We start from the raw sequence: 23,000 nt of genomic DNA, 5'->3' as shown, positions 1-23,000 counted from the left end.
TGTGACATATCCTGAGATTAGCTGAGATCCACAGAAGGTCACTGATTCGGTATCTGGCGCTAAGAAAAGCAAGGCTATCTGGAAGGGAAGTGACACCATCTTTGAAACATTTTATCACAAAGTAAGTATAGATGTCTAAAAAATCCTGCCCGCTCCCACCCTGCTACGGAAGGTCCTTTTAGCTCACTGTTGCCTGTCTCATCCTTAGACAATTTACCATTTTGAGATGGAGAGGTCAGCAGATTAATAACCTGTTAGTAGGACTCCGATGACAGACAGTAGCTAGTACTCCTTGGGGACCAATGATAGCTTAACTCTGATTCTTTGAGAGAAAACCAATTTTTCCTCTTCTTGAAAACTTATACTTCACATGGAGCATGGCAGACGTGTATTCTTTGTTTCCCTATGTGTGAATGGTTGCCAGGCATGTTACTGCAGTGGGTGCATGTGGAAGGGGCCACTAGTCCTTTTGATTGATCTAAAAATTCCCCCTCTGAATTTTTTTTGCAGCTGCTATGACTTCTCAAAACTACCAACATTTCTGTGGCTCTCAGGGGCTGTTGGAATCCATTTAATGGCCCCCCACGTTACAGTTTGGCACTCATTGAAAACATTCATGCCACAGACCTTAATAATTATGTTGGGTATCATTATAGTCATGCCTTTGCCAGGATGTTCTTTCAAAACCACATTTCTCTTGTCACTCAGAAAACACAGTCAGTAGAGTAGAGACACTTGCAGTGCAGTAAAGCTAAAATCAACCTTTTGGAAGAGAAGTGGCAGGATTTTGTACATAAGCAGAACATGTCAAATTCTTCTGAATCTGGAGGATTTTTGAGTTTAAAAACCAGAAAAATCTTGATTAGTTTTTTTCAAACATTTGTCAGATTTTTCATCCAGCCACAAGCAGGTCAAAAAATCCTAAGTGACTAATCCATCAAGATTTTTGATATTTTTCAAAATTTTAAAAAAGCAGTGAAATTTGTTTAGGGGCGGAGGGGGAAAGCCTACAGAATCTTGTTTTTAGTTTGGTGTTTTTAAACCCACTTTCTGTGTAAGTAAAAGGGTGCCATTAAAGGCAATGTAACTGTGAGCAGTACCAAAATAAATAAATAAAGCAGATTGAAGTTATTTCTATATGATAGTGCTGATACGACTTCTAGAATACTGAGTTCAGTTCTGGGCACCTCACTAACGGAAAGCTATATACATAGTGCTGTAAATTCAGAGGTGAGTAACAGAAGTCAACTGGAGCCTGGAGAAATGGTTAAAAGAGCTGCATACGTCAAGTTTGACTTGGCTGTGACTGAAATCTCATCTACACAGAAAGTTGCATGGTTTTCACCTGCTCTTCCAGGATCCTGTACCTTAGAGTGAAGGGCTGAACTGACATTGCTAGGAGTTGAACTCCTGGTTATAAGCATTCCAGGTGTACTGCATGAAGCCACTGTTGTAATTTCTGTTACACTGCCCCCTAGGAGCACCTGCTGATATTGAGGTCCCATTGTGCTAGACACTGTACAAACACTTAGTGAGAGGTGGTCTCTGCCCTAAAGAGATTACAATATTACTAGACAACAAAGGTCACCCAAAGTCATACACCTGAGGAATGACTAGCCTCCTGATTTCCCAGACAGTGCCCTGTCCAGTAGGCCACACTGTTCCATTAGGCAGCCCAGCCAATAACAATGAATACATACAAACTGAAAGGGTTCCTGTCCCAAAGAGCTAACAGTGGTCCAAGTGCATGGATGTCACAGCTTAATTTGAAGGCATCTTGTGATGGGGCAGCTGCCCCTAACTGGTAGAAAAGGGGTTAAAAGCAGCTCTAAGGAGGCTGTGCTGGAGGCAGCTAATCAGAGGCGGGCTGAAGGGAGCAGCCAATCAGGGTCAAGCAGGCCCATATAAAAAGGGAACTGCAGGGCAGAGGAAGGCAGTTCTCTGCTGGGAGCCTGGGAGGAAGGACTGTGTCCCCGAAGGGCCAAGAGACCTGCTAGCACCCTGGAGAGAGCAATGCCTCAAACAGGGACCGAGGGAGCCAGAGACAGCTCCTGGCTGGCTGCTGGGGGGTTTGCAGACTGAAGCCCTGATACAAGGGGTAAAGAGGGTGCTGGAGCCATGTGGGAAGTGGCTAGACCATGAACTGCAGTTTGCCACTGGTGGGAAGCGGCTATACAGCAGATTGCAGGTCCCCCAGAAGGGGGCACACAGTGTGTGGCATGGCCGGAGGGCTGTGTTGCTAAAGAGGACACCACAGTCTTTGGAGAGATATGGGTCCAAGAGCAGGAGTCATGGCAGTAATTCACCACCTGAAGGAGGCACACCCAACTACAGAGCTAATTCAGGCTGAGGAGGTGCCAGAGCGGTGAGTGGACCCTGTTACACATCAGTTATTGAAACGCCTCAGCCTGTTTACATTACCTATAGAAGGGAGAGCATGCCGATTGAAAATAGGAGTAATAGCAACTTTCAAGGGAAATGTTGTGGCTATTTTGATTTCTTTTCATGTGTCTGAACTGCCTGCTCTATTTCAAATATTAAATTACAGCTGATTTTTTTTTTAGTACAAATTTGAATGGAAATGATTCTATTTTTGTACAAGTTAGTGGAAAACTGGCCAAACTGAATTCAAATGAGAATAAATTGTTCCCGTAATGAGCTACTGTATCTCAAAGGCAGCCTAACCAAAAAGGACAAGAAAAGGTGTTAAAATGGACATAACCGCTGTTGTGATGGCCCAGAAGCAGATCAGGAACCAGATTGACTCTAAATTTGTCTACATTGCAGTCAGGGAGGGTGACTGCAGCACATGTAGACATACCCGAGCTTTAATCGAGCTAGCGTGAGTACCAACAACAATGTAGTCATCGCAGCAGACTTCAGTCTGGGCTAGCTGCCTGAGTAAGTACTCACGGTCCTGGGTGGGTTTGTACAGCAAGCACTGAAGCTCGTATCTCGTTGCTTCACTGTTATTGGTACTCAGCTTCGCTAGAGTAAAGCTTGCTCGGGTATGTCTACATGTGCTGCAATCACACCTCAAGGTCACAATCTAGATCCAGTTGTTGCTCCGCTTGGTGTCCCCTCTGGTTCTTTTTGTACCTCTGACCTTCCCACTCATGACCCATCCCAGTGACCCCCCCCTTGATTCTCCCAAATGATCTCTGGGCTCCCATGACCCCCTCCCCTCTGAAGGGGCAGGCCTCTGGTTCTGGGGGGGTCTGATGCTCCCCTTTTCCCAGAATTCATATAGGCTGGCTCCCAGCTTGCTCTGAGGAGGAAGTAATCTGCATCAGCCCTAAACCTGGCACAAGTGTCTTCCCTGGGTGCACCAACTCTGCTGTGCAGGTTGGCACATGGGGGGGGCAGGAAGGGGAAGAGGAAAGAGTGACAAACCAAGACTGCATCCCTTCCCTTCACATGCCCGCCCACTTGCATATGAGAATTATCAGTGGACCACGGGCAGTTGTTCTGCCCCTGTTCACTTGTAATTCACAATGCAGGAGAGTAAGAGGGTTCTTATGGTCCCTTAAAGCCTTTCGTGGGATGGCAGTTGGCCCACAGGGCCTTGGTTTGTTACTAGCCAATACTGTATTTCTAAACACAGGCTGCGATTGAGTTCTACTGTTTTGGAAACGTCACTTCTGAAGTGCGTGCTTGGTCCCTGAGAGGGAACCACCAAAGCTGTATTTCCAGTGCAGGGTCTGGCTTTAGCAGCAGGCCTCTCATGCACTTTGCAGCGTGTGTTGAGTTAAAGGCTTTCTGTTTGTACAGCTCAGTTTTCCAACCTTGCCCTCAGCCCTTTACAAATAATTAAATGGGAATCTGAAACTGGAACCAACTCCAAGAAGCCAAATAGAGGTGGTCTCTCCTCCTGGAGATGAAAGAGAATCGGGATAGGGATGAACTGAAGTTATTTTGATGTTTTATAAATAATCTTCCAATTTCCCATCACCTGCCACTCCATCTCTGGGGGTTACTGCCGGATTGTGCTACTCTGTCTCTTTGCCAGACGTTCTGCTGCTTCTGTGTGTGAGATTGGCCACACAAGCCGAAGAGCATCTGGAAAGGTGAACAGAGCTGTGGCTCCCAGAACAATAGGATTTTGCTTGTTTTACGGACACGCATAGGCAGTGGAACCGCATCTGGAAAACTAGGAGGCAGCTAATTTGGCTGTACTGTAGCATTTGTAAATAGCGCGTGGCTGAGAATAGCACTGCTGTGAGTTCTGATTTCTTGGTGAAGCAAATGACCTAGAACTTCAAACATTAAGCGTTTACATGGGCTTCCCCATAAGTGGCACTCAAGAGATTAGTGTGCTGCACCAAATATTTTTATTCTAGCCATTGTGTACCCATCACCAAAGTAACAGGCCTTTTGATAAAGATCAAGGGGATTGGGTGGGGAATCTGAGTAATAGTCACATTATATTCTAGTACAGCAGGATATGGTGGATGTTGACACAACAAACCTGTTTCCTAGACTCCCTTATTTAAAGGCCACCCATAGATTCAGGAAATATTTGGCAATTTTGAATAATAAGCTAAGGAAGGCCTTTACAGCTCTTCAATTTCAAACTGTGCAGTTAGCTTATTTAGAAGGGAGATACCTTGGCTAGAGCTGGATGAAATTTGAATTTTTCAGTGAAAAACGCAAATGTGGTGACATCGAAACATTTCACAAATTTGCATTGAGTTTTCCGAGCTGTTTGGGTTGCAAAAAACCTTGAGAGGAAAATATATTTGTTTTTTTTTTTTTTCAGTTTGAAATTACTTTTCTGTTTCAATTGTCTTTAAATAAAATAAAAAGAAATCAAATGTTTTAAAAACAGCAAAAAATCAAAAGAGCTGTTTTGTCAGAAGGTAACATTTTATTCAACCCAACATGACTTTTTTTTAACTTAATTCACTGAATGTCAAATTCCTGTTTTGGTTGACCCCAAACTAAATTTTTATTTTCTGGAATTGCCAGGGAACCAGAAAAATCCTGTATTCACACATCTCTAATACTGGCATTGAGAGGCAAAACTGTTTGTGGGGCTGGATAGGTTAGATTTGCCATGTTACTACCGTGCAGCTTGTATTTGAGAAATAAATGGCTATTTCCAGTCTCAGCCCACAAGCCTTTTACCTCGTTGGCTCAAATTAGAATACTTATGAAACAATAACATTTCCACTATATGGACAGCTGTTCTATTTGCCTGGGCAGTGGCAAAAACGAGAAGAATTGTGTGAAATTTTTTATGGCCTAATTGGACCAATTCATTAGAACTTCTGTAAATTCATTTTATTGTTTTTATGGGGTGTCAGATAGGTTGAATCTGTACTTTTTATCATAAGTCAAAAGATTCAAAATGTATCTTTTTATGGCTAACTTCTAAAATGCTATACTAACAAATCACTCATGATAATACTTTATCAGTTGTGCTCAAAGTGCTTTACAAAGGAGATGAGCATCACTAGCTCAGTTTTACAGATGGGGGGGGGGGGGAACTGAGGTAGAGATTATGTGACTTGCTCATAGTCACACATCAGACCAACAACATAGCTGAGAGTAGAACCCAGGTCTCCTACATCACAGGCTGTATGTTTTTGCACTAGGCCATACTGGCTTCCTATTAGCTAGCTATATATATATATATATATATATATATATATATATATATATATATATATATATATATATATATAATATCCTTATGATGGCCATAAAGTTTGTTCCTTCAGCTACAAAAAACTGATTTTTGGATGATGAGTTGAAAAAACATCTTAACAGAGATTACAAATCCATGGTGTTGACTGAGAAACATTTGCATTCAGGCTGTCATACTGTATATCAGGCTTTACTGGGTGTGATTTGACATAGTGCAATTACTAAATTACAAAACAAGTTTTATGTTGAAATATCTGACAAATAACCATATAAAGTGCAGGGAAAGTAGAAGGTTCTAGCTGAAGAATAAGTAGAACGGAATATTCACTGTTACCGTAATGCCTAGGAGCCCCAGTCATGAGCAAGGACCCAGTTATTCTAGGTGCTATATAAACACAGAACGTTCTGTTCTCTCACTGAATTTACAGCGGTAGAACTCCATTGATTTTGACTTAGCTACTCCTGATTTATGCCAGTGTAACTGAGAGTAAGCCCTAAAAGAAAAAGTGTAGGGCCTGATCCAAAGCCCACTGAAGTCAATGGAGTCCTTCTGTTGATTTCAATGGGCTGTGGAGTATTAGGTCGTATATGTGTGTTCTGAAAAAATCTCCTGCCCTTGAGATCCCAGCTCTGACACTCCCCCCTCAGCTCCAGATGTTCTTCCCTTCAATAGGGAAGCCGGGATGAGGGGGTGTTATAACCACTCTAGTAGCCTGCATGGAATTGGAGGAAGGAACACTGGTTGCAGAAGGAGAGTTTGGAGAAGGCACCAGGCAGCCAGTCTGTGTGCCTATGGCTGGAATGTTAGTTGCAGTTGCAGCATCTCTGTAAATAGTTCTCTTACTGAAGAGCCAGTTTAGTTTTAGAAATGTCTTATTATCCAGCATGTGGTGTGTGAAACAACCCCAAAGAACTTCTTTTGAGTCCTGATGGGTCCAAGTAAGACTCTCGATGACTTCAGTGGGCTATGAATTGAGCCATATTGGCATAGCAATGTACATGTCAGCAAGCATGTAACTCCTGCTATATACTTCTCAAGAGCCACTAACTTATTACCTAGCAACACAGGACTGTGGTGGGAATTCTAGATTCAAATTCATAGCTCCCCCCCCCAAGGTATGTGATTCACCTTGGGGTCATGACCCCACCCCATTGAGACCCCACTCTAAGTGGTATCTCAGCAGCTAGAGTTTTTTTATATTTTTAAAGGGGTTGTTGATTGGCTTAGCTGTAAGAAAATCACATTTCCCTGAAACTCTTAGGGATACTTTAAATGGGTGGATTATGCAGCTGCCTGATTAGAAGTTTGGGTTATGCAAACACACCGTGTTTAGATTTAGGCTTTGCAGTGGGAGTCCAGGCAGCTGTTTGCACTTAACTCCATCAAGAAGCCAAGTTAATCAAAGAGTAGGAAGGATTCCCTCCACCCCTTAAACCTATGGCTTTATTCCTTCTGTCCAAATGTTTTGGAGCCAGCCTTGCTGTGATGTAGAGCAAGGTGTAGGGTGTGCTTGACTGAGGAATGACTCTGGGTGATTTCAGACTAGTGAGATGTTATGCCCAGCAGATTTTTTTTCTTTTCTTGTCCAAATTCCATAAAGCCTCCACCCATGCAACTAGTTTTGTATCTCAACTGGGGCATTGCTTCCATATTGCAGTTTAACAGCTCAGTAGCCTCTTTATTTAGGGCTGGATTTGGATAACTTGACTTGGGTAGCATCTGAGTGTTCAAGCAGCCTCAGTAAGTCCCCTCCTGTTCAGGTGAGCAGGCTGGGAGATGGTGATGACCTGACTCTCCCCTCCAGTGCGCAAGCCTGAGTGGGCAAGGAGCGGGATGCGATCTGCACCAAGTAAATGGCTTCAGCAGATTACTTCCCCTGTGGATTTGGGTCTTTTCTTAAAACACAAAAGCCCCAGGCTCTGATCCTACAGACACTTATGGAGGTTGTGAGTTGTCCCAATGGAATGACTCACATGCATAAAGTTACTTTTAATGCATGAGATTTGCAGGACCAGGATCTGGGGGCCTGGTTTGCATTAACACTAAGCCCCCTTTATACTGTTCTGCCTTCAAGAGCAGTAACTGTAACTTACCTCCACTTTAAGGCCCCTTTACACTGCCAAAGTGATGTAAAGGGGGCTTAAGGGCTAACTCTGTGTCACTATCTATTATGACAACATCACAGCCCAGATCTTGGTCCCCTGACATCCACTAAAGAATTAAGCCTTGCAACAATGCTTGTGGGGCAGGTATTTATTATTATTATTATTATACATGTACAGATGTAAAAATTGAAGCCACAGATGTTATGTGTGATTTACAGCTCTCATGGACACCTAGAGCTATAGATTCATGTCCCATGATCTTGACCTGAATCTTTTAGCAGCATCATACTACAGTGGTGGATATTGCTTTTCTGAGGTTTTCATTCTTAAATGTTGATTCCCTTTTAATTTAAACAACAAACTTCAAATTGTTTTACAATGTGAGATCCATTCTCTGTAATGAGGTGTGATCTGTGTATTAGTAGTGGTAAAATATTTACATTACAGTAGCACGCAAAGTCCCCTGTTGGGATCGGGGTACTATTGTGTTGGACCCTATACAAAACACAGGAAATAGACTATCCCTGGAGGATTTGCAGTCAGAAAGACACAAACCTAAATGGTAGCAGATGAGGATGCAATGTACAAGCAAATAAGTATGGTGAAGAACTGGCATGGCTTGCTAGTATCTCATCACAGAGCTGTGCGAATAATGGATTTTTCTGTTCAAATGCAACTCTGAATGGGGGTGGAGGAGAATAGTTTCAGGCTGAACCAAAAAACAGAATTTTTTTGGCAAGCTAAAAAGTCAAAAATTTCATCCTGGCTCAAATGAAACACTTTTTATTTCAACACACTTGAGACACATCATTTCAACTTTTTTATTGGGCTTTTTAAAGGAAATTTTGCTATGAAAAGTTGTTTTTAAATCAAAATATTGGAAATTTTCATTTTGAAAATTTAAAAATGAAACCCTCTGGGGGATTTTTTTGGATCTATTTTTCTGGGGGTGGGGGATGATGGAAATGATTCAGCAAAACCAGCACAAATGAATCTGCATTTTTCTCAGCAGGGGGTGGAACTTTGCCCAGTTCTATATATTAGTATAGTTAATATTGCCCAGTTTTGCAGGTAAAAGCAGACAGTTAATCTGATCTCGTGGAACATGTGGCATGCTCTGAATGTACAATTTATGAAAAGACCTGATGGTGTCTTGTATCTCACTGCTGGCATTGGAATTTTGTTCCTGTCATTCTGGAAATATCCTTAATATGATAAAAGTTAGTGGCAAAAATTAAATGGTATATGTAATAAAACAGGGTCAACTAGTTCTCTAGAGTCAAAACACTAATATGGAATATCCTCCTCTCACAAATTTTTCAATTTAAGAAGGATTTTTCTGGATTTGCTATTTTTTTGGTTTGGTAAGTAGAAGGGGGGCCAGTAGCATGCAGATAACCTGTCCTAGCAGATGCAATATTTACCTATTGCTTGCACTTGGTGGGCTACAGTATCCAAAAGTGTAAAGAAGAGGGTAAGTGTCTGATGCTCATTCCATTGCAGAAATGCCATGCCAGAATAGTATAAACAGCTATTGATAGGTCTGCTGGGAAAGTCTTCTGAGACCCACCTGTGATTAACCTGGCAGGCCACTTTATGTCACTATTGCTCCATGTTCTAATGTGGCCAAAGCTGCACCTATTCAGCAGTAAACACAAATGAAATTCCCCTTGTCCTGTACTATGGAAATGGTATTTACTGGGAAACAGATATTCTCTTGGGCCTCATAACTAGAGCTTTTACCTGTTTATCTTGAATGCGGCTAATCTGATCGGGATGAGTTAGATTTCTGGACACGTGTCCCAAATTGTTGTATATGTTGGCCCTCTGAAATATCAGCTGAAACTAAATGGACTGACACTTGAAGTCATGAGGTTTTCCCTCTTCTCTCAAAGTATGGGGCAGATGCTTACAAGATGGAAAGTTATTTGCTTACCCACCATGACCTGGAGTTTTTCATGCTAAGATAAGGGAGATGAAAATCTCATGCTGAAGGGCATAAGATGATCCCTGCAGGAGTTAATCTGGAATTTTCTTCTGGCCCATGTCACAGCATTGCATGATTTCCCAAAGTCAGTGGTACTCGTGTTCCTTCCATACTAAGGATCTGTCCTTATGAGAGAGGTTCCCTTGGATACCCCTCTTCCTAACTTCCTAATGCCACATCTTCCAGGCAGTGGTTCTGGTGCTTCTTTACATCAACAAAGAAGATGGAGAGGAGGTGTGTGAACAAAACTCAATTGCAGTGGCTGTGTTGCTTGCTGTTGTCCATTCACAGTTGGTATGTGAACTGGTTGTATTGTCCATGCTGAATTTTTTTCTGAAAAACTCCCACTGTTGCTTATCACACCAGCATACCTGTGCTGGAGGGAGCACTTGTGCACACCAGCCACAGATGTTTCTCCCACCATAGAACCTAAACCCAGCATTAGATTTGTGCTCAGTGGAAAAAGGAATCTGTATCAGACAGTTTAATGACTTAGCTCCTCAGCTGCTGTCAATGGGCAGAACTCCTTTGACGACAACAGCACTACATGGAGCAACATCGGCCAAGGATCTAGCTCTTCCGAAGTCATCTTGGTGGGGAGGCAAGTGCTCTTGCAAGGCCTGGTCATACAGTAAATTGGTTTATGGAGCAAGGACGAAACTTCCAAGTCACTTACATTCTGGGAACCTAAGTCCTGTTTTCACAAGCGATTTAGAGCCAGATCCACAGACTTAGATACCTAACTGCCACATTCGCACACCTAACCATACAACCAGCAGTCAGGCAACCAGACTGGGATTTTTTGGGGATATGCATGTATCCTGTGGTGGCCTGGGTTCAAGTCCCTGCTCCAAAGCATGGATTCAAACCTGGGTCTCACACATCCATGGTAAGGGTTCTAACCACTGGGCTCTAGGGTGGGTCTTCCAATTGCTGCTGCTGAAGCTGTTCCATTTTGAACATGGACCTCGCACATCCTGGGTGAGTGCCCTGACACAGTGGCGCTCAACCTTTCCAGACTACTGGACCCCTTCCAGGAGTCTGATTTGTCTTGCCTACCCTGAGTGTCACTTCGCTTACAAATACTACCATATTCCAGCATACTATTACTGACAAATTGCTTCATTTCTCATTTTGTCTACATGAAATTGTAGTTTGTACTGACTTCGCTACTGCTTTTTGTGTAGCCTGTTGTAAAACTGGGCAAATATCTAGATGTTTGTTGTACCCCCCTGGAAGACCTCTGCGTACTCCCAGGGGTACACATACCCCTGGTTGAGAACCACTGCCCTAACCTCTTGGCTATTAGATGTAAGGAGGACACCTCCTCCTTGGCTTTCTGTGTGGGTGTGGCATGCTCAGAATACACATAGCTGATTGGGCTCTGCAGGCAAGAGAGGCTACCTAGTTTTTGAATCCCACCAGGGTTTAGGTGTAAGCTAGGTACTGAGCTGCTCCTCTTTGTCAAAACTGTGCACCTTCAGACACTTTGCTGCCTAAGGAATTACAGGGTTAGGCAGCAGCTAAGCAGGGGTATCAGGATCCAAATTTTGGATTTTGCCACTTAAAGTGGACGTGAGGTGCCTAAAGCCCCTTGTGGATCTAGTTCTTAACTCTCCTTATCCATTATCTAGGGAACTTGGATGCCTACCTCAGGGCTGTGAATTCCACTGGGGAGCAATACACCTAAAAGTCAATGCCTAAGTCCCTTTATGGATCTAGTTATTAGGCACTTAGGAATCTAACTTCCAAGGATTTTTTTTTTCCAATGAGACTTGGGCTCCTTAGGATATGTCTACACTCAGTTAGACACCTGCAGCTGGCCTGTGACTCAGGTTTGCAGGGCTGAGGCTGCCAGGCTATTTAATTGGAATGTAGACATTCCAGCTCAGGCTGGGACCCTCCCACCTCTCAGGGTCTTATTGCCCAGGCTTCAGCCTGAGCCTGAACATCTACACTGCAATTAAGCAGCCACTTAGTCTGAGCCCAAGTCAGCTGGCAGAGGCCAGCCACAGGAGTCTAATTGCCATGTAGACCTACCCGAAGTGGCTAAGTCCCTTTTGAAAATGGGACATAGGCACCGAAGTCACAAAAGCACTTTACAAAATATCATCCCAGTGGTCTCCAGAAACAGATACATCTGTCTTGAGTTTGCAGCAGTTTCTTCTGTGCTGAGTGATAGACCAGCTTTGCGCACTGCTGATTGGCCAGCATTATTTCTGAAAGAAAACCTTTCATTACCCAGACCAATTGAAAACATGTGGGGCCCTGATCCTCAGCTAGTCTAAGTAGTCAATGGAGCTCTCATAATTCACACTGAGGATCTGGCCCATGACAACTCTCTAGGTGTCTGATCTAATCTGGCTGTCTAGGTATTCATGCTCTGTTCATCACCATGGGGTCACAGTGACCACCCTTTGCCCTTAGTGGTATGTAAGGAATGTTGTAGATACTTTGCCTGCAGGTACCAAGCTAGGTTATCTCTAGGGCAGCCTCCATCTACAGAAGTGGATCTTGCAGGAAGTTTCACACATCTTGAACCTGTGCGCCTGAATGTCTTAGTTACTGCCAGCTAGTGTGTGTGTCCATTAAGAAATGAGATACTTTGCAGTCTGAATGCAGTGTTTGCACAGTGAATCAGATTTATCACAGAATTACTTAGCAGAGATGACAGAATCTATAATTATGTTTCATTGGGAAAATCCACAGTGGTCAATAACCCTCAAAACTCACTTCTATTTCTGTGGTACAGTGAGGTAGCATTAGGGCACTGGGTTATGATTTAAAACCGGGGTTCTCAAGGCTTTTCTTTCTGAGGCTCCCCAACATGCTATAAAAGCTCCATGACCCACCTGTGCCACAACTGTTTTTCTGTATATAAAAGCCAGGGCCTGTGTTAGGGGGTGGCAATTGCCCGGGGCCCCACACCACAGGGGGCACCATGAAGCCAAGTTGCTCAGGCTTCACCTTCAGCTCTGGGTGGTGGGCTTTAGGCCCCATCTTGCAGTCCCGTGTGGTGGGGCTTTGGCTTTCTGCCCTGGGCCCTAGTGAGTCTAATTCCAGCCATGCTTGGCAGGCCCCCTGAATCCAGCTCATGGCCCCCCAGGGGGCCCCAGACCCCTGGTTGAGAACTGCTGATTTAATATATATATTGTCAAAGCTTTCCTGTGCTGTACATCTTGGATTATCCAAGTGTTTCTTTACTTTAACTTTAAGTAAGGAACAAATAGACTTTACAAAACTACTTGGATTTTCCCACTACTTGTATGTTGCCAACTGCAAATATGCGTTGCAGACTGGAGAGGGGAGGAAAATGTGTGACACTGAGAGTCTGGTGAAAGTTCTGAGTCCAAAAAGGATTTTTTTTTATAGAGATTACCTACCCACCGGTTCTATACCTCATGGCCTTCTTCAGTAGTAACTCTCGGGATACATATCAATGGGAGAACTGTCTATTCTTCTAATAGAAAATACATTTTTCAGTGGCAATTTGAATACCAAAATAGTTTGATTTGGGAATGCTGCTTCTTTGCCTCATGGGAGGTATAGCTCAGATGCCTCAAGCTCCCATTCTCCTCTCCAGGCTGGGCTGCTCGGTTGGGCTACATCTCTCATGATGTCCCACTGCAGAGGGGAGGTGGTTCTTTAAGGGTGGCTCCGGTACTGGTGTAAGGGAGCTATGGTCCAGCTGGGGATCCCAGTCCATCAAGAGAATGGGGAAATGAAAGAACCAAACTACAATGCCCATACGGTACCACAGAAGCCTTTCCAAATCAAAATATTTGTTTTCCACCAAAATGTGTCTCTGAAAAATCTAAGCTTTCTGTGGGAAGTTCCACTCTTTGCAAAAATAAAAAAAATATAGTTGGAAATTGGTTGAAAGACAGCTCTGACAAAACCTTTTCAACCAGCCCTAATTAATAGTGGAACGTCCTGTCCAAGGACCACTATTTTGGTGCCTTAAAAGCTGAGAACTTTTGAAAATCTACCCCCCAACCAGTCACTTTAAAGGCGACCTGCAAAGGATTTTTCAAAACTGGGCTTGTCTTTGCCTCTATATGATGTATAAAGAAAGATTGAAAAGTTTAAAGTGTTTTAATTTGCTGCTTGTTTTTTACACTACAGACACTGGGAATAAGCAGGTCTTGTCTTTTTGGCTTTGCTGGAGGAGCAGCAGGAGCTATAAGAGATATATACTGTGAGTTCTTAACACAACTACTGAAGGGGGAAAGAGTGAGTCGTTAACAAAGGCTTCCTTTATTCAAAATATTAGTCACTCATGTCAAGTAATCATGAACAAAAACGGGATCTAAAAATCCCTTTCCCTCTTAATAGCTGTGATATAACCGTTTCACGAGTTTTCCAGTCATCAGTGTTCCAGCCTAGAAAGCCAGAGTTTCTAATGTAAAAAAGCAGAAAACATAAAAACAAAACAAAAAACCTCTTATAAATAATATTGACACAAAGGGGGGACAATACCAACTGGACTTATGCCCTTTTTTGCAGGACCCCTTTAAATATGTAGTTAAAAATTAATTTGTAAATGAGCATCATTCTAGCAAATTTCAATAAAGTTTGTCTGAATTTTTCTCTGTACGGTGATCTTTCATTCCCTGTGATGTTAGACTGGCAAGCCAAATCCCAGCCTTATTTCAAAGAGGGTTATTTCCTCTTGAATGACACATGGAACAACCTTCAGTGCCTACAAGTCTACAAAGAGTTCAGAATCACCCACATTGTATATACACCTGTATGATGTTTTGCCTGTGCCAACCAGAAAAACAAACAATTTAGTAATGGAACCCTCTGTTTACTTTTTTTGTGTGCCAAGTTGCTTGACCCATCTTTAACTCCTTTCCAAAATCAATCCTACTAGAGTATGTCAATGAGCTGCATAGTGACGGCTGGTACTGTTGATAAATAGCAGCATCTGTGTAACAGTAATTTGGAATCGTAATGGAATTGGCTACATGACGAAAGTAGTTTGGCTTGACTGATATGAACCAAAATTTTATTACAAACATTACCTGTTTAAGTAAATAGCAGATTTAGGAGCTACACTGTACATAATTTTCATATAGACCCCATGTAATAAAGGTTGGGCATTGCTAGAAGCACAGAGCTTTTGAGACAAACACTCTTTATTCTTAAGATATATTTCTGCCCACCTTCTGATACTATAGAGAACGGAAAAACGTCTTCTTTTTAAAGAGTTAACTTTAGTAAATTTACCAGCAGCCATAAAAACAAAATGCATGTTCCCCAAAGAATACAATGCTGTAAATCACACTTTCTGAGTCAGATGTTAAACAAATCAACTCCAGAAAAAATGGTCATCAGCCACTGATTCACCATTAAGTGTCCATCCTGTTTTGCCAATGTACACAGTGCCACATATTTACTCCAGGGGAGCCTAGGGGTAGTCAATTATTCCATACCATCATTTTTCCTATGGCAAAACTAATAAGATAACCAGCTGCTAATAAAGGAGCTTGGGGAGGGAGAAGTAAACCCAGAGGGGCTACAGAATAAAGAGATCTGTTTAATACCAGAGGACTAGAAAGAGTCAGCACTTTGCTTTACTCACTACTTTGTATTTTCAATGCCCTACCCGCTGCCATTTCTGAAAGCCACTGACTGACCTCTGACTCTTTATGGTCACTCTTTTTGTTTTTGCAAGGAACTTAGTCTGTTTTCTTATCCCAAAATTTGAAGCAAATACTGTCATTATTTTGATTACCTCTGCAGCACTGGCATCTAGGAACCAAGAAAAATCTCACATCACCTCTGTACACAATTACATCATGTCAACCTCACATCTGCCAGCTCTATTTGGAGGTCGGTGAGGGGCAGGAGAGAGTCATTTACATGCTTGCTTCTTTTGCTTGAGACTCAAAGTGACCTTATGCACTTCTGAAGAACCCCCGCACCATCTGTGTGCCTGCACCAGCCTAATAAACCAGCCATATGTGATCCTGGCTCACTATATATTTCCAGTAATGCTCACAGCACAGAAGCACCTGTGGTCATGATGGCAAGATCAGATTGTTGATGGATCCAATAAAAGGTATTTCCTTACTCATCTTGTCTTTCTAATATCCTGGGACCCACATGGCTTCCACAACCCTACATAGATCTGATCTTGTCCTTTTAAACAAGGTCATGTCCGAACATGTCTGAACTTTTGCTATCCACTTGGTTTTGAAAAGAGGTGTGTGGAGAATGGAAAAGAATAAATGATATTCATGGCCAATTCACAATGGGGCTGGGATTTTTCAGAAACTGATATATAAGTTTCATGTTAAAGGTGAAACAGACTATCTAATATTAAATGTAGGATCTGTGAGCCTGACTTTCATGTCCACTAAGGCCCTTGCCACACCTCTGGTGGGGGGAAAAGAGGCCTTAACGTATGAATAAGTTGCCTTTATATCCATGTTAAGGCCCCTTTAAACCTCTGGGAGCTGATCTTTGGCTGATGTAAATTGCCACCCCTGCAGGGAGGTTAATGGGGAGATAGCAATAGGACTGCGGTGACTATCTGCCCTCTAGAGCACTGGAAAGTGGAGTTGGTGGGATTGAGCATTAGGTGGGCTGCACTCGGAGGCCTAGGAAGAAATATGAGAAGTTTCCACTTCAAAAATAGGAAATAGAGGCATCCATGGCTCAGAGGGCTGGCAAAGAAACAGAGCGTTTGGGGCTAGATTCACAAAGGGATTTAGGTGCCTAACTGCCACTTTAGGCACCCGAGTCCAACATTGAGGTGCTGCATGAGGAGCCTTGGTCTCAAGAAGCAGTCTCTCTTGCATGTGCTTGGTGCACAGGGGATGTACATTCTGCACCAACAAGGAGGATGGTGCCGCTTCCTCCTTTAAGTATGCCAGCCCTGCTGTATGGAGGGGACCATAGCTCTGTTTTGTCCCTGCCTTATCATGAGTGATGTGCTTCCCAGACTGAGCAAGAACTTAAGCAGTCCCAAAAAGAGTAAAAGCATGCAAATGTCCAAATACACAACAACAAAGGGTGTGTTTATTATGTGTTTGTACCAGCGGTGCTAACATTTGATTTTTATCACAAGTCTGGCAATAAAGCCCCAGCTCCTGGAATCCTATGATTGTTAGAATCTTAGCTTTCATTTAAAAAAATATTTCTAGGCCTGATAGTTGCAGAGAAGCTGGAAAACATGACTCCTAACAATTCAGAAACCAGAAGGAAAATAAGACCCCAAATCTTTAAAATCCAAGGAGTTTTTGGGGAGCCTGAGTTTTGACAGCTGGGAGTTGGCAAAATGGTAGTGCAGCACCTAGATCAATGGAGTCTTTATCTCTCTCAGCACTACTGTCATACACTCATACTTGAGCCCACAGCAGACAAATGGGCTCAAATGTAGAGAGTAATTTTTTTGCCCTATCTGGCCAAATCCAAGAATATTTTCATACCCCACCCCCCAGAAAACAGCCAAACCACCAATAAATCATAGATTACAAATTGTCTGACTGAAGCAACACTTTATTTTTTTCAACTCCATATGAAAAACGGATTGCCAAAAAGCCACTGGCCCGGAGTTTCCTGTAGCTCTTGGATGCTACGTCAGATAATGATAGGAAATGTGTTTTTGTGAATTGGAATTTGTCCTTACTTTGCTTCTAAACAATGGACCCTTTCAAGAAAAATTAACCACTAGCTTATCACAAGCATTAATGCTGTGGTTTTTGTAAGTGAGCCTCTGGCTTATCAGCTACTTTTGTTCCTCCTACTTGGAGAAGGGAAGTGAAAAGTGTTTATCAGTTAACTGTCTTCAATTTCATGCTCTTAAATCTGAGGGTCCACATTTCACCTTGGTAAATGGCTACTGGCCCAGTATTCATCCTTGTTCTCTTCTGTAACATCTTTAGCCCAGGGAAACTCAACCAATCTCTTTTCTCATTCACAGCTGGTTTGACATAAGGCACAATATGAAACACCAATATACACCTACATTCTTAGGCTTAGAAGGATTTGATTTTTATTGGTAAATGTTTGTTGACTTCACCGTACACACACTCACTGACCAAAAAAAAACATGTCCATTGCTCATGATCAGCATTTAGGAATAAGAAAAATGCTGCTTGAACTTGTTTGAGTTAAGGATATTTACGGAGTATATTTTGAAGTGATGTTGACAATTTGAGTTTTAATGGTGGTAAATCTTTAATTTTTTGAATCTCAACACCTACTGCCATTAAATAATTGTCTGACCTCCCCACCCCAAGTTCATGCAATGATGACCATTTAAATTGATAAAAACAGAAAAAATGCTTAAAATATCAATTTCTGCCAAAGTTAGATATTAAAAAAAAAAAATCATTCTGCCAAGCCTATGTATTCTGTAGCTAATTTTCATCCTTGGAATCCAATGTGCTTTATAAAGAGGGATTGCTTATTTACCACTGAAATACTGCCATCTGTAGATGGAGCTGGCTAGTGGTTCTTCACCAGCAATGTTGCATAAAACCATTGTATTTAGGCAGGAAATGAAGAATTCATATTTTGGTGGTTTTGTTTCTGACTTAGTTATAAAGTGTGTCATTTTACTGTTTGAGTGCATTTCACAGGAAAAACTGGCAAATTGGAGGTTTCTGAATGGGATTATTATTATATGACAGGATTATCTGTGATAGAAGGGGAGTGGAATCAATGGCCCAAGAGGATTATTCCAGTCCTATGTTCCTAAGAGGCTTGATGGGTAAGGCATTAGACAGTCAGGAGATTTAGGGTTCCATTCCCAGCTCGGTCACACTGTGTGTAATCTTAGGTAAGCTACTTAACTGCCTCAGTTTCTCATCTATAAAATGGCGGGTGGTGGTGATAACAACTTCCTTTTTCTGTTTTGGGTATTTCAAGTTGAAGTTCTTCAGGGCAGACTGTCTCGTGTTTATACAGCACCTACCACAATGCAACCCTTCTCTTTGTCAGAGCCTCTCGGAGCTCCTGTAATACAAATAACAATAAAAAAACGTAACTCAGTCTATCCAGATCACCTGAAAAAATACCACTGAATTTACTAAGTAAAAGCAAAAGCAAATATCTTCCCCTTTTGCCATGCCCTGAACATCAGGAAACTTGGGACTTTCTCAGATCAAAGAGATGTGATGCTTAGAGTCAATAATCCCCTCCTAGAGTTCAAATCCAAAGACTTTTGGCAAGATTATTAGCTAATTTGGGATAGTGTCTAAGCAGGGGGATGGTCTGTAAAGGCTTGATCCAAACCCATGACTTTCCCTTGACTTCAATGGGCTTTTGATCAGTCAAGACACAAATCGTGCAGGACTTTGTAGATTTAAAATGAACACCTTGGATTGCTTCCATAAACAAACCATTAGCCACTGCTGTCCCAGGTGTAATATTTATCACCTGGGATATATCACTAAATGATTGTTCTGCCACATTCTGTGCTATCTGAAGTTTGAGTGGCCTTCAAGACTACCTTCTGCCCTAGTTCCACAAGGAGGTGACAAAGGAATGGATAAAAGATGAGCTTGCTATCTGGTGTACTCTATTTTTAGGTGGGACCAACTCCAGCAGGTAAGATGCCTAGGAAAGGCATCAGAAGGCCAGTCTATCGGTACTTTCTGACATGCAATGTTAGCCCTTCAGCTACAATGCTTGACAGAGGTAGAAGCCCTCTTAGAAAAATGAAAGTCAATAGGGCATTGTCCAAGTCGTGAGGGACCACCTGACCTGCTTGGGTGGTCCGTAGGCATATGTTTTTGGGGAAAACTTTGCCAAAATAGAGCATCTCATCTCCAGCAATAAAAACGAGTCAAATTATATACATTTCAATAACTATGGTAAATTTACAATCTGATAAATAAGTTACAACCTACGGTCCCGATTTAGGAAAGCACCTAAGCCTTATGCGATGCTCTGAATAGAGAGATCTAGGCATGTGTTTAAATCCCATTGACTTCAGTAGGATGTAGGCACATGCCTAAAGTTAAGTATGTGCTTAAATTCTTTCCTGAATGGGGATGTTTTCCTCAATACAGTCCTATATCTGTATCTCTCAGCAGCACTTTAAAATTGCATCGTTGTACATTCTTCAATATTAAGTCTCTGTATTCAAGGGTAGTCAGAAATATAGGTATGCGATCAGGGTTCTATACTAGAATATGTTCTTTGTGCTTCCGTTTACCTAGCAAATTCTTGTTTTCCACCTTTAATACCACTGAAATATGTGCCCTAAATGAGCCGTCATTTGTAAAGCTGAAAGCTGATATTTACTTCAAGTAATAAAAAATTGGACTTAATTCCTATAAAAGTGAAAAACCATTTGAAAGGTACAGAGGATAATGCTCATATTTTTCAAACAATAAACAACTTGCATAATCCTATTATGAACTAGTGTAGATTTTAGTCCATCTGACAAGCAATAAACATTGTGACTCTGTGTTTGAAATGCTATACTAGGGACTGTAATGCCAAAATGAGGAACCCTATACATGTGGCATTGGGTCAAGCAGCGGTCATGGCACATGTCTCCAATAATATATATTATGTTCATAGACTTTTTAACCTGAGATCTAAAATGTACAGTTTAGAAAATAGGGTTTAGCCGTTCAACAGGCTTTCATGAATATTTACCTTTAAATGCCTGCCTGTCAGGTTGCATGGAGCTTGTCGTACTGTACTGCCACAAAGACTGTTTCCTGTCATAAGCCCAGCCAATTCTACGACAGTGCAGCAGAATAAAGAACTCCCATTTGCTAGAAGTGTATAATCTGTAAATGCTCAAACTTGGCTGCAGAAATTTTTCCTGGGACACTCAACTTTTTCTGATTTCTTTGTTCTTTCTATGCGTTACTGTGCAGGGACATATGTCAGGGTATTATGACCCTGGCTTCTGGGGGTTATTTCCCCCAAGAAAGCCTATAATTCTATGTATATGTTGATGATGATTGACCAGCTGTGAGGTTCTGTGGGCCAACGAATTTGGGCCAATCATCATTTTGCAAGAGGTACTTGTGGGATCAGACCCAAAGCATACATATTACCTGTCCACTAATGTGGGCATCTGCTAACTTTGTCATAAATGAATTAGCAAATTGTATGATGCACTTTCTAACCGAAAGACTGTTACAGAGCCATCAAACCATGTTATGTTCCCACTAAATTCTCCCTACATTTTTGCAGTGAACACGGATTTATATTATGTAATCAAGGGGTTAACAGAGAATGCAATAATCAAACAAAAAATGCTGCCAAATTGACATGATGAAAGTGGGCACTTGGTAGTTCCTTTTATAATCAAGGTACAAACAGTTTCCATTATAACCCAGTGTTTTATATACTCATAATTTTCTGAGGGGAAACATCACTTTTGTACAAAGACAAAGCGTGTCCCTAAAAAGTGAATATTTCTGGGAACTTTGAGCAAAATCTCTTCAACCCTTTAAAAATTCTCATGTTATGAGGTGGTTTAGGGGCTCCTTCCCATGCCCTTTGACAGGAAGAGAGTCTTTCCATTGATGTCAATGAAGTGAATTAAGACCTGTGTTTTTTGTGCCACCTTACATTTGTAGAGCAGTTAAAAATGTCTGCCTCAACATGAGAATTCGAGGCAGCTGAAGAGTTATGCTGCTCTTAAGATTGTGTTTTTTTTTTTTTTTTATCCTTAAAAAACATCAACAAAGAAAAGAAATATTCAGGTTGGAGGGTAGGATTTTCCAAAGCATTCAGCATTGGCCTAACAGGTCCCACTGACGTCCATAAGAGTTTTACCATTGACTTCAAAGGGGAGAAGATTTAAGCCAACAATGAGTGCTTTTGAAAATATAAACAGTGGGGTTCAAGTCATGAAAAGCAGAATGTAAGGTTCCAGTGATACATTAGCTTATCCATGTTGCACTTATTTTCTGTTTGTTTTTCCTGGTGAAAAATGTAGCTCAACATATTGCTGTTTGTTGTAATAGTAGTGCAAAATGCACAGCTTGTGCAGTGTTGCTGATGGAACCTTAACGTTTGCATTTTCCTAATGCTGGTGACTTTCACCATCGCATGAGAACCTGGGCTTATTACTTATAACAACCAGACACAAACATCTTTCAAGTCAGGAAGTGAATCTCAGTCCTACTATACAACCTAAAGCCTTTCATGGTATCATCTTTATCTGTAGTCACTCCTGACTTTAGGCCCAGTTTCACACAAATCTTCAATGGCGCCAAACTGGGCTGTGACGGTACACGTTTGTATTGGTGATGACTGGAAGTTGAAATTAAACAAATTCAGACTGGGGATAAGGAATACATTATTAAGAGATGGGAAAACTAGAACAACTTGCCAAGAGTTATGGTGAATTCTCCATTTCTGTCAAGTTTCAAATCAAAACTGGATGTTTTTCTAAGAGAAATGCTCTATTTTGGGGACGTTCTCTAGCCTGTGCTACACAGAAGGTCAGACTAGATTATCACAGTGGTCCCTTCTGGTCATGGCATCTATGAACACTGGCTTTGATGCTTACATGCAACACCTGAACTCTTCTCTTTCTGCGGGAACTAACTTTTTAATATCCAGTCAGGCCTGGTCTATGCTCTAATGTTAGGTTGACCCGACTACATTGTTCAGAGCTGTGAAAAAGTCTTGCCCTGTGTGACATAGTTAATGGGACCTACACCCCAGTGCAAACACTGCTAGGTGAACCAAAGAATTCTGTAGCTACCAACCCTAGAAAAGGTGGATTTACTACAATGACAGAAGAACCCCATCTGCTGCTGAAGTGTCTGCGCTGCAACTGTGCCACTCTAGTATTTCTAGTGTAGATAAGCCCTCATTTTCAAAGTGCCTGTAGAGTTAGTAGCAGAGACAGATTTTCAAAGGTCAAATTCAATTAAACCTGGAGGCCTAGCTCCTTTTAGGTGGCTTTGAAAATCCCAGCCAGAGTGAGGATGATGAGAGAGCATGTGAGCCAATACTCATCCTTCTGTAGCCAACCTCTGATGTGACTGGGCTGTTGGGAGGTTGTCAGTACATCGCGTTGTTGCCTGGTAGTCTCTTTTGACTGCCAGCAGAATGCAAAGAGTGACAGACTCACTTTCTTGCCTGGGAGCTGGTTTTTTTTGTTTTGTTTGGTGTGTTTGTGTATTGTGTGTGTGTGTATTTTTTTTTGTTTTGTTTTTCTGAGAAGGAAACACTTGAGCTTCCCAAAGCTTCAACCCAGTTGATGTATGGAGCTTTCTAGCTCACCTTGTAGTTTTTTGATAACACTGGCAGCACCTCAAAA

At 41.9% G+C, this 23,000-nt stretch overlaps 1 long non-coding RNA gene across 1 annotated transcript in view; it reads left to right on the top strand.

Moving 5' to 3' along the window:
* The first annotated feature begins 1,933 nt into the window (after positions 1-1,933).
* LOC122459590 overlaps positions 1,934-23,000 on the top strand; it is a 67,206-nt gene continuing 46,139 nt past the window's right edge. Inside the window, exon 1 of the long non-coding RNA XR_006280381.1 lies at positions 1,934-2,365. This is a non-coding gene — a long non-coding RNA (uncharacterized LOC122459590). The remainder of the gene's footprint in view (positions 2,366-23,000) is intronic.

The sequence above is a fragment of the Dermochelys coriacea genome, chromosome 3 (assembly GCF_009764565.3).
Source record: "Dermochelys coriacea isolate rDerCor1 chromosome 3, rDerCor1.pri.v4, whole genome shotgun sequence".
NCBI lineage: Eukaryota > Metazoa > Chordata > Testudines > Dermochelyidae > Dermochelys > Dermochelys coriacea.
Note: the sequence above shows the minus strand (reverse complement) of the source record. Positions and strands in the feature narration are given on the sequence as shown.